The sequence below is a fragment of the Lolium rigidum genome, chromosome 1 (genome assembly GCF_022539505.1).
Source record: "Lolium rigidum isolate FL_2022 chromosome 1, APGP_CSIRO_Lrig_0.1, whole genome shotgun sequence".
NCBI lineage: Eukaryota > Viridiplantae > Streptophyta > Magnoliopsida > Poales > Poaceae > Lolium > Lolium rigidum.
The window spans coordinates 212411029-212421932 of record NC_061508.1 but is presented as its reverse complement, the minus strand read 5'-3'; the positions used below and the strand labels follow the sequence as shown (position 1 = coordinate 212421932).

At 42.2% G+C, this 10904-nt stretch overlaps 1 pseudogene; it reads right to left on the bottom strand.

Moving 5' to 3' along the window:
* Positions 1-3066: 3066 nt before the first annotated feature.
* On the bottom strand, positions 3067-6048 carry LOC124683091 (annotated as a pseudogene).
* Between the last annotated feature and the right edge of the window lie 4856 nt (positions 6049-10904).

Below are 10904 nucleotides of genomic sequence, written 5' to 3'. Positions count from 1 at the left end.
CCATAATGGTGGTGGAAGCTCAAAGGCGCCAAAATTGCAAGAATGAAAGTGGTGGAAGCTCAAAGGGGAAGCGCAACCGACCTTTAGGAAGAGGATGATCACAGCAGGATCATGGGAAGGAGGAGGTGCGGATAGCATGTGGGTGAAGATGGAAACTTGCATTCAGAAGATAGCTAGGGGTGACAAAGGGGTAAGAAGCATGAAGCTAAGGACACATGGTGGTGGAATGAGGATGTCCAAAGGTTTATCAAGGCGAAGGAGTGCTACAAGAGTTGGCCCCATGATAGAAGCACACCCAAAATGGTGAAGTACACGGAGGCCAAGAAGAAATGAAGAATACAAAGTGATGGATGAGGTGGCAAAAGATATAAAAGGAGATATTCCTTGGTGTATGCTCTTTGCTGATGATTTTGGTGCTAGTAGATGAAACCATGGTCATTGTAAATAGGAAGTTAGAGATCGGGAGACAGACTTTGGAATCCAAGGGGTTTAGAGTTAGTAGGACTAAGACTGAGTACATGAGATACGACTTTAGTAGCGTTGGGTGCGAAGACAAAGAGGTTAGTTCAGAAGGTCAAATAGTGTCTAAGAGGAAACCTTCCGATACTTGGGATCAATGCTGATATCAACAAGGATGTTTGCCACAGGATCAAGGCATGGTGGATTAAGTGGTGGCAAGCATCTAGCTTCCTATGCGACAAGGTCCCACAAAAAGCTAAAAGTTAATTCTATAGGATGACAATCAGACCAGCAATGCTATATGGAGTAGAATGTTGACCCAATAAAAAACATCACATCCAACAAATGAGTGCTGTAGAGATGCACACGTTGCAATGGATGTGTTGCCATACAAGAAATGACTAAATTAGGAACGATGTAATACATGATAGGATAGGGGTCACACCAATCAACGAGAAGCTATTCCAACATCGACTAAGGTGGTTTGGGCATGTCGACCAGTTAATAGTGGTATTCTAAAGAGTATGGAAAATACTAGGAAGGGCAGAGGACAACCAAAGTTGACATGGGCAAAAACGGTAAAAAGAGAATTGAGGGATTAGAATCTACATAGAGATTTGGCACTTGATAGGACTACATGGAAATCAACAATCCATGTGCTAGAATCTTTGTTTACTCATTCCTTGTTTACTTTTCTCTCTCCTCATTTTGGTTTTTGTTGGGTTTCATATCTAGACTACCCAACTTGCTTGAAAAAAAGACTTTGATGTACACTCAGATCAATTAAAAAATAGCTTAGTACTCCCTCCGTTCCATATTAGTTGTCACAGATTTGGATGTATCTTTGGATGTACCTACATGTGTAGATACATCCAAATCTGCGACAACTAATATGGAACGAAGTGGGTATCAAACAACAAAATTATGTAGAATCAGTTAATAGAAAAGTTTTTGAGGAATTCCATGAATCTGAGTGACCCCATTGATGCGTTCCACCTTCCTTTATCAAACCAAGCTTTTGAGGAATTCCATGAATTTAACCACCTCATCGAACAAACAAGGTCTGCTCGGAATGCGGATGGTAATGACATTTGGTCTTATAGCTGGGGCAATCATTTCTCTGCCAGCAAGTTTTACAAATTGAACTTTGAGCACATTCAAGCTCCAATTTTCTCTCCTTGGATCTGGAAATCTAAATGCACACCAAAGATAAAATCTTTCTTCTGGCTCCTTGCCAATGACCGACTAAACACGAAGGATATGCTCATAAGGAAAAGCTACACTTTCGAAGACAATGGTCTATGTCAAATTTGTGACAACAGATTGTTGGAAACCAGGGATCATCTTTTCTGGAGCTGTACTTTCAGTAGGCAATGTTGGGAAAAAATTAACATCATGATCAATAACAGCCTTGAATTCCCCCAGATGATTACAGCAGCTAGATGCAACTTTGGAAAACCATTCTTCTTTGAAGTTTTTGCCACAGCTTGCTGGAATACTTGGAAGCATAGGAATGGTCTTATCTTTGATAATGAAGCACCTTCTGTTAGAGCTTGGACCTTTTCTTTCAAAAGGGACCTCTTCCTCCTTTCTTACAGAATGAAGGATGATCTCAAATCCCCCCTTTTAGCCTGGCTAGACGCTCTGTAGTTCCTTTGGGCTATGCCCTTTTGTACATTCCTTCCCTCTATCTTGTACATATTGTTCTTTTTTTTAAATAAAATTTACTGTCGGGGCCTCCCTACAGTTTTCAGCTCAAAAAGTTAACAGAAAAGTATACAAATACTCCCTCCATTTTAAAATAAGTGTCGCAACGCAACTTTTTCTAGACAAACTAGAAAAAGTTGCAACATTTATTTTAGAACGGAGGTAGTACCACAGAACTTTTCTGCCTTTCTGGTTCGTATCTAAACTTGAAGGATGTTTTTGTACATGCCACTCCTAAACCTTGAAATATATGGCTGCCATGCTGCAATTGAGTTAGAGTACCATAGTCGTTTCACAAGGAAATGTAACACCACTGGAAGTGGCACACAAAAATCAAAAAAAGTGTTTGCAGTGGCATTTTAGGTAAGCAATAGCTGCAATGGCATATAAAATAATTTAGGATTTGCAGTGGCACTACAAAATTTACATACACTGAATGACTATACAATTGGCTTATAATCTCAAGAAAGCAAAACATACCTCATCATCTTTAAAGAGTTTTACTCGACGAGCATATAAGCTCTACTTGTTAGCCCTGCTCTTTTCGAAATCCTGCTCTAGAAAGTTCACAGTAATCCTTGAAGCAGTATAACTGAAAGCATAAAGGAATTTTTTGAAGAGGCATTCGTAAACATTACAGTTAAGAACATATACCTCTCTTTATCAACGGTTGGACAGAACACAGCTTTTGCATTTTCTCAAGAAAAAACAACTGGATGGAACACGGCTAACTTTCTGAGTGTAACAATATGTTGAAATAAACGCCACTGTCTCCTGTTTCTTTTCAAGCATATTTCAGAGTTACAGAATTGCATGCAGAAGGAGTACTGTAAAACAAGCATGCCACTTTCTGAGCGTAACTCAACGATGCAGAACATAGTTCTAAGGTAAGACAAAGCATAAAGAAACCTTCAGATTACTTGGCATCAAGCAGCAATATAGCATAGCAACCTAATAACCTAACTAGCTAAGTACCTAACTCGCCTACTTGACACTAGGTACAACCAACAACAAAAACAAGCATCTCAGTGCTGCAGCTTTGTCAACAGTGTACTGCAAAAACAAGAAGCCACAGTTAGTAAGAGGTAAAGATCAGTACATATAATCAAACTAAGTTTATGATACAAATGAAAAGTCATACCTACATTTTGATAACCAAAATCCACTATTAACGTCATCCTTGTGTAGCAGCACTATCCAGACCCTGTTTGGTCTTACCAACTGGCATTTCACACTTCAGAGAGTTTCCAGTAGACGAAACATTGCCTCCAATATTACCTTTCTGAGTGCTAAAAACGTTCCTGCCAAGGTCTACAGGCAAAGATGCTTCTTCCAAGTTAGAAGGCAGAGATGCAGGATCCAGCTCAAGGGCACCATTAGGGATATGCTGCCTATCAGCTCCTGACAACCTATGAAAAGGAATGTTGTGTGAAAACCTTAGTTTGTCACCACCAGGAATCAAATATGGTTCTTCCTTGTCCGGTCGCACAAAAAGGCTGACAAAACCCTTAACCTTCATTAATGGAGTGACATATATGCCAGTACCCACAGTGAAGTCTGATTTTATTTCTACAATGTCATAACTGCAGTGCTTATGATCACTGGAATTTGAACTCCAGTTAAACTCGCATCCCTTAAGGAGGGCCCATACATCGCCTTTCACAGGATGAATCTCATAGCTATTTCTCTTCCTTCCCTTTGTCCAAGCAACTACATGGGAAAACATGTTTCTATCTTCTGTAAAGGTCGTTTTCCCAATTCTGAAACTACCACAAGCAACAGGCAGCTCCTTAGAAGACCATGCCTTCTCAGCATCATTCACAGGGTCAAACTCTAACCAGCTGAATGACAGCATGAAGTTTGGAGAGTAAACCTGCTTAATTCGAGCATAGTACCTTGGCATGGAATCATTGTCATCATAAACTGCCCATATTTGATCAGCTTTGAATTGATCTGCACACCTATTTTCCTCAAAGTCATAAAACTCTGGATCTGGATATGAGACACCACCATTGGCATCGCCCACAGACCTGACACTGCCATTCCTTTCAGAGTTAGGCATTTCCTCTTTCTTACTTGCTCCTTGTTTCTCATTATCATACAAGCCATTGACCACCTCCCCATTTTTATTTGGAGTCTTCTTTGTAACTGGAATACTACGTCTTTGTGTGTTGTGAACATTGCCATCTTCATTTATCGACCCACCAGTTCTGTCAGCATTACATGAAGAGTACCCTTTCCTGATCCTCTTCGCCACAGGAGAATCATGAAGATTATCAATGCCTTTTCTGCAACCACCACTTCCATCTTCATTACTGATATTTTCCTGTTGGCTTGATCTCTTAGGATTCTGCCCTGTTTTGACTGCACCGGCCACATTACGGACACCTTCCATAGACTGGTCCTTTTTACCATGCATTGAGACTGGATATCTGGATTCTGTAGCTACCTCCCTTGTCCTTTTTCCCATGTTTGCAGGTGAAACTTTATCAGAACTCGCAAGTGGTGGCTCAGTTCTGATTGAATCATTTTCCTCATTAGGTGCTGCTCTTGGTGACTTCATGCTATTGCATGACCTGGCATTAGCTCTGACATTATTGTCTGCCATCCCCTTGCTGTTAGGATTACCTGCACCCTGGGAACTCACAGTATTATCCAACCCTGCATTAAAAGTGGGTTTCTGTGACTGATCTTGCTGATTCACAATAGGAGTTTGCTGACCAGGAACATGCTGAGACTGTATTCCTTTTTTATGCATGTTTATAGGTGAAAGTTTATCAGAATACACAAACGGCGATTCAGCTCTACCTGCACCATTTTCTTCTTCGAATGATGCTCTTGGTACCTTCGTGCTATTGCATATCCCAGCCTTAGCTGGGAGATTACTATATGTGGCTCCTTTTTTGTTAGGATCGCCTGAAGCCTCGGAGCTGATAACATTCTCTGATCCTGTACTAGGTGGAAATCTATGAGACTGCCGTTGTTGGTCAGCAGTAGGAGTTTGGTGATTACGAACATTCTGAGATTGCTGGTGAGTGGGATGAGTTGGACAGGCGGTAAGAGGATTTTGCCAACCAGGAAAACTCTGATTTTGCTGGTGAGGATTATGTTGCTGGTTACTGGCATCAGCTTGCTGACTAGGAGGGAACTTTTGCGGTTGCGTCCCAAATCCACTCGATGGATATTCTGCGTCTACTTGGGCAGGAACAGATTTCTTGGACAAATCAAAGGCAAGAAATCTCCTTGAACAGATCTGACAGAGGACAAATTTCATAAGAAAACTACATGGATACTGGTATTTTTTCCCACAAGTCAGGCAAATTGTCCAGAAACTAGGAAATTCAGCTGACTTTCCAGCCTGTTGCTGTGGAGTCTTCTTGATATCTGGAACACAAGAGTTCTCCTTGTTGTCCCTCTTATGAGCAGGATCAGTTTTCTTTGATGCTCGTCCCCGCTTCTTCGGCACAGGGATGGAAGTTGCAAAAACTGGTTTCCTTTTATTGTCATGGGAACGACGCTTTACTTGGTCTGTCAATGTCATGTGAGCTTCACCAATTAACTTAAAAGCAGCTTCAGCACCAGCAAATTTGTTCTTATCAGGATGAAGTAAAAGAGCAAGTTTACGGTACTGTTTCTTAAGTATCATGTCATCTGCAGTTGGTTCTACCTGAAGAATTCCATACCAGTCTGTCTCCCCATTGATCTTAACAGAAGCAGAGCAATGAACTTCACAAACGGCAAGCATTTGAGAAACATTTTCAAGGCCAGGAAAAAGCCGGTGAGCCTTGAGAACCATCTTTTGGCACCAGGAAAGTCCGCTTCATGCAGCCTTCTTTCAGCCACATCCTTGGCTCTTGAAGCTTCTTCCTTGTTGCATTCCATTATGATGAACTGAGGAAGAGCAATAGGCTGACGGTCTTGTTGAGCTCTAAGCAAGAATACTATATTTTGTCTTCATCACAATCCTGCAAAAGAATGACAAGATAGCGCAATTTGTTACAACAATATCATTAGGAAATGGAAGTTCTATTATGTGCAAGAATCGTTACTAACTTCAAAACTTGGCAAGCTCGAGGTGAAAGAAAAACAAAGTAACATAAAATATCTGGAGGAATGTTGTATAACTACACACCAGAGTGAAGTGCGCCATAGGTCTATAAACTTGATTGGCATGCTAAACTTGTATAAGTATGCCAATAGAGGTGCAAATCATGCTTAATTAGCAAAGAATGATCATGTGGCACTCTGCATATATTTAGGCTAGGCTCAACTAATATCAAATGTGGAGCTAGTAAATGTCAAAAGGCGTGGTGGTCGTAGGTGGTGCGTACCGCCCCTCGCCAGCTGCGTAAAGGTACATCGTCGATCATCATGCTCACGGCGTGGTGGATCTGGAAGCACCGGAATGCTGCGATCTTTGACAACGCACAGCCTTCGGTGCCTTCCCTGCTCGGCGACATCAAGACCAAAGCGCGACAGTGGGCGAACGCGGGAGCCCGGGGTGTCCGCCAGATCCTCCCCTAGACTAGGTCTCCTTTCTTGGGTCGAGTTGTAGTGCGGGGTGTTCATCCTCTCATGGACATGTACATATAACCTTTCTATCTTTCTATCAATGCATCGAAACTCAAGTCTTTTGCGTTTTCACGAAAAAAAAATGTCAAAAGGCGCAACACCCAATTTTCTGTTTCCTATTAAGACCATTACACTATTTGTCCATGTTAAGTGTTTTCTTCTCAAGTTCTCAAAATATAATATAAAAAATTCTGTGAAGGGAACACCAACTGAAATGCCAGAAAAGTACATGGCATGTATCTTTCCTTTATGCTCTTCTCGCCCAAAGCAACATGAACTGTGATAAGTTCCAACCATAATTGAGCCAAACCACTACAGCGCCCAACATATATGCTCAAAAGGTATATGCCGGAAAACTCACGCCCACTCAAATCAGCATGGTTAGTTATCTGCAGTCAGTAGTCACCCTCTTAATCTAGCCTAGTGATCTAGATGTGCAAATAAAAAAGGATGGTGACATACATGACGCACTTGGATATGTTAAGTGATCAAGAGCGTATTTTGCTCTTTAACTTGCCTCCTCTCCTCTAGTGCCACGATATCAGTCCCTTCTCATATATAAAAAATAACAAATCCGATGAGAAACAATCTCTCTCCCCAAATCCACCGTCATCTTAACCACAAAAGGTCCACCGAAACAAAACAACGGCGCATGGCCCTCTATTCCTGATTCCTTTCCATTGCCCGCCCATTCTCTACAGGCATATCGACAGATCGGACCCAAAAAAAAAAAAAAACCACGCTCGCCGCCGATTCAGTCGCGGCATTTCATCGAGCAGGTGACGGGCCTTCCTTGAAATCAGCCAGGGGGAAACAGACACGGGCGCGCGGCACCCAGAAGTCCAAAACAACAGACTCGCTAGAGAGGAAAAGGAGGGCCGCGAGGGCGGGAACTGAGAAACGCACCGGCAAGTCGATGGCGGCGGGGCCGATGAGGCGGTGGCCTGCAGGTTCTCGCCGCGCGCGGCAGTGGGCGTGGCTGGCCGCGGAGGAGGGGAGGAGACGGCGGTCGTGTTGATGCCGTGGCTCGTGGCTTCGCCTTCGCGTGCGGTCTGGGGACGAGGCTGCGATGGCGGCAGGCGCGTGCGGTTTTTGGGGGAAGTTTCGAGGGGTGGAAGCGGGAAGGTGTGCGCGGTTTCCTTTCTTCTCCGCTCCATTTTGAGGAATTTTGAGGAATTGGCGCCATCTTTCCTTTCTTCTTTGCTCCATATTTTTAGGGGGTCTCTGTTTTTTGTGCTGAGTTTGGTTGCTTGCGCTGTTTTTGGGCTCTCTGAGCACTTGGCCCAGTGGCGCTTGGTTGGGTTGCTCTAGATTTTTGAGAATGATTTTCTTTTTTATCTGCTTCTCACATGCTGTTCAAAAAAAAAAAATGGTTCTCACATTGTCTTGCATTGGAGCAGAAGTATGAACCCCTCAGAAAAAAAGAGAGGGCAGAACCATGATCGCCCGTGTTTGTTCGCTCTTGTGATTCAATTTGGCAACGGGGCTTCTCCGTACCCTGGTGGTTATTTCTCCTATTGGGGGACGGGTACAAGTTTAGTTTCCATCGGGTAGTTATCAAGGGTAAACTTCTCCCCGGCGGGTAAGACCGCTCTGCTCCCCATACCCGATAACCGTGAAACCCTGCTAAGCAATCTGATCTATGAGGCCAAGGTCTTAGACAGACAGCTTTTTTAGAACCGTATTAGATGGTGAGTGCAACCGTAAAATTCCACCACGACCATCACAGATCCTCACTGCCCCTCTTTCTCTTCAACCACCGCAAGCCTCGCTCCTTCCCTTAGTCCCTCTCACATTCTCGCCTCATCGCTGCACTCTTCCCATGCGAACACCGCCCCTTCTCTCGGCCATCGCAAAACCCCGCTCTCTCCCATTGTGGCTTTACTCTATACTTTGTCGCATCCTCCCAGGTTCACACCGCCTCGTTCCTCTCAACTGGCCATGCGACCTAGAGCGGCATGCACGCATCCTGTGGGCTCCCTTATTTTCGATCGCCTTCTCGAGCTCGCGCTTGGCATGGAAGTCGGTGTTGACCAACCACCAGTAACGTATGCCACTATTGCCTTTGAGATCCACGTGTTATGTGAGCACTATCGTATAGTATCATACATATGATACTATATATATAATGCACATTATCATGGAAAATACATCAATGCTCATGGGTGCCAAGTACCCTGTACGAGTCCAAAACAATTCGTGGTAATTTAAATAAAGGTTAGAAAAACATTTTTGTTGGAAACCAAAGATGATCAAGTATTGTACTTGTACAAAAATATTTCGCGAGAAAATTAGTTTTATTGTACACGGGTTTAAAATACAAAAAACGAACAATCCACATATACGTGTACTATTCATGCTATATTCGTCATAAACTTGTCTTTTTTTTGCCTAGGATACCATGAGAATTAATTTGAGCCCAAATAATTTTATACGAATACGATACTTAATCATCTTGTGTTTCTAAGAGGATCTGATTTTTTCAATATTTCAAATTACCATGAATTTTGGGGTTTATGGGGTGCATAGCACCCATGTGCCAAATTGATTTCTAGAATCTCAATGCAAAATTATAAATACATGATCTATTTATTATTTCTTTTTTAGCTTTACGTGTTATATGATATCTACCTATTATACCACTACCATCTCTCTCATTATAAATTGTAGTGACACATTAGCATTTTGCATGCATGATACTACCTATAATTTTTTCATTGCGAGTAGTAGTCATAGGTTAGTCGGGGATGGGAAATTCGTCCGGCACTGCAGGGCCCATGGGGATGGACTTGGTACAAAAATTACCATTGCGGCAGTAAACAGGGATGGGAAGAAATTTATTCGACAGGGATGGTTTTGGGCGAGAAGTATCAAGCGGTTAGTGTCTCCTTTGCCACATTGACCTTTGATGCAAAATTCGGGGTGTTTGTAGTGCGTCTACTAAGGGTTGTCCTCACTTTGTTCTCGGTATGGTGAACTTACCTATTTAGTTTGACCGATGAAATTAAAAACTAAAAACATAAGTCTTGTGTGGATCGACGAGATGAAAGTAGTGATGAAAGGAAATTTTAAACAGCCGACTCTGCACCATAAATTTGAATTAATTCATCCGAGAAAGTCCAAACTTAACCATGAAATTGAAAATTTATAACTAAGAAAAATAAGAACCGGTAGTGGGAATGAAATCGCATCATCGACCCACATATTTTTCATGTAGACCTCATCGTGAAACAGGGGACTAACAAGAAACAAGTAGATGAGATAGTGGTACACAAGGCAAGCCCACCTAGGTATTAACATGAAGGAGATAAAGAACTCATCACCTATTCATCTATGAGCTTAGAACTTAAAAATTGCAACATGGGAGTTATGTGAACGATGAGAAGAAGTTAGTGGTCACATGAATTTTCAAGGATCGACCATTTGTGACAAATTGACAAAATATGTAAAAAAACACTAAGCATAAACACAAAATTGAAATTAGCAGTTAACGAAACTAGGAGTTGCCTGCAAGAATGGAATCACGTTATCGATGTGTATATTTTTCATGTGGAGTTTATATTGAGTCGAACCATTGTTGTGTAGAATAAAAGCTATTAGAGAAGGAGATAAAGAAAGGTGAACCAAACAGACCATCTTGCAAAGCGCTATGTCCTAGCCGCACCATCAGAGCCGCAACGTGGGAACATTGGTCCCTTTTCAACCTAAAAAAGCATGGCTCCGGACAAACGCTCAATTTGGGTGTTCCTTTAGATCCGTATGACGAAGTACTTTAAGTTTTGCGCTCGTGCAATCCATTCCATTTTCCAGGCAAGTAAACACTCTTTTTTTTTTTTTTTTTTTTTTTTGCATTGGCTGCCCTGGTTGGTCCTAGTGGAGGGAAAAACCACGGGTGTAAACCAGCGGTCCACACAAATTTCAGACAGAGGTAAGGCAAATATGTTACATTTTTTTATGCCTTTGGTAATCAACAAACTGCTCTTAAACTATAGATCCAATCATCACTAAATTTGGTTGAGAAGCATACACATGACTACATGAGTTTCCAACATACATCTCAACGGGACACAGTCTGCCTGCCCATACTAATGTCTCCCAAAACTACTCTTGCTGAAACTCCAGTAGTCTGAACTAAGAAAACTGCTCTCAAATCTGACTCTTTGAGA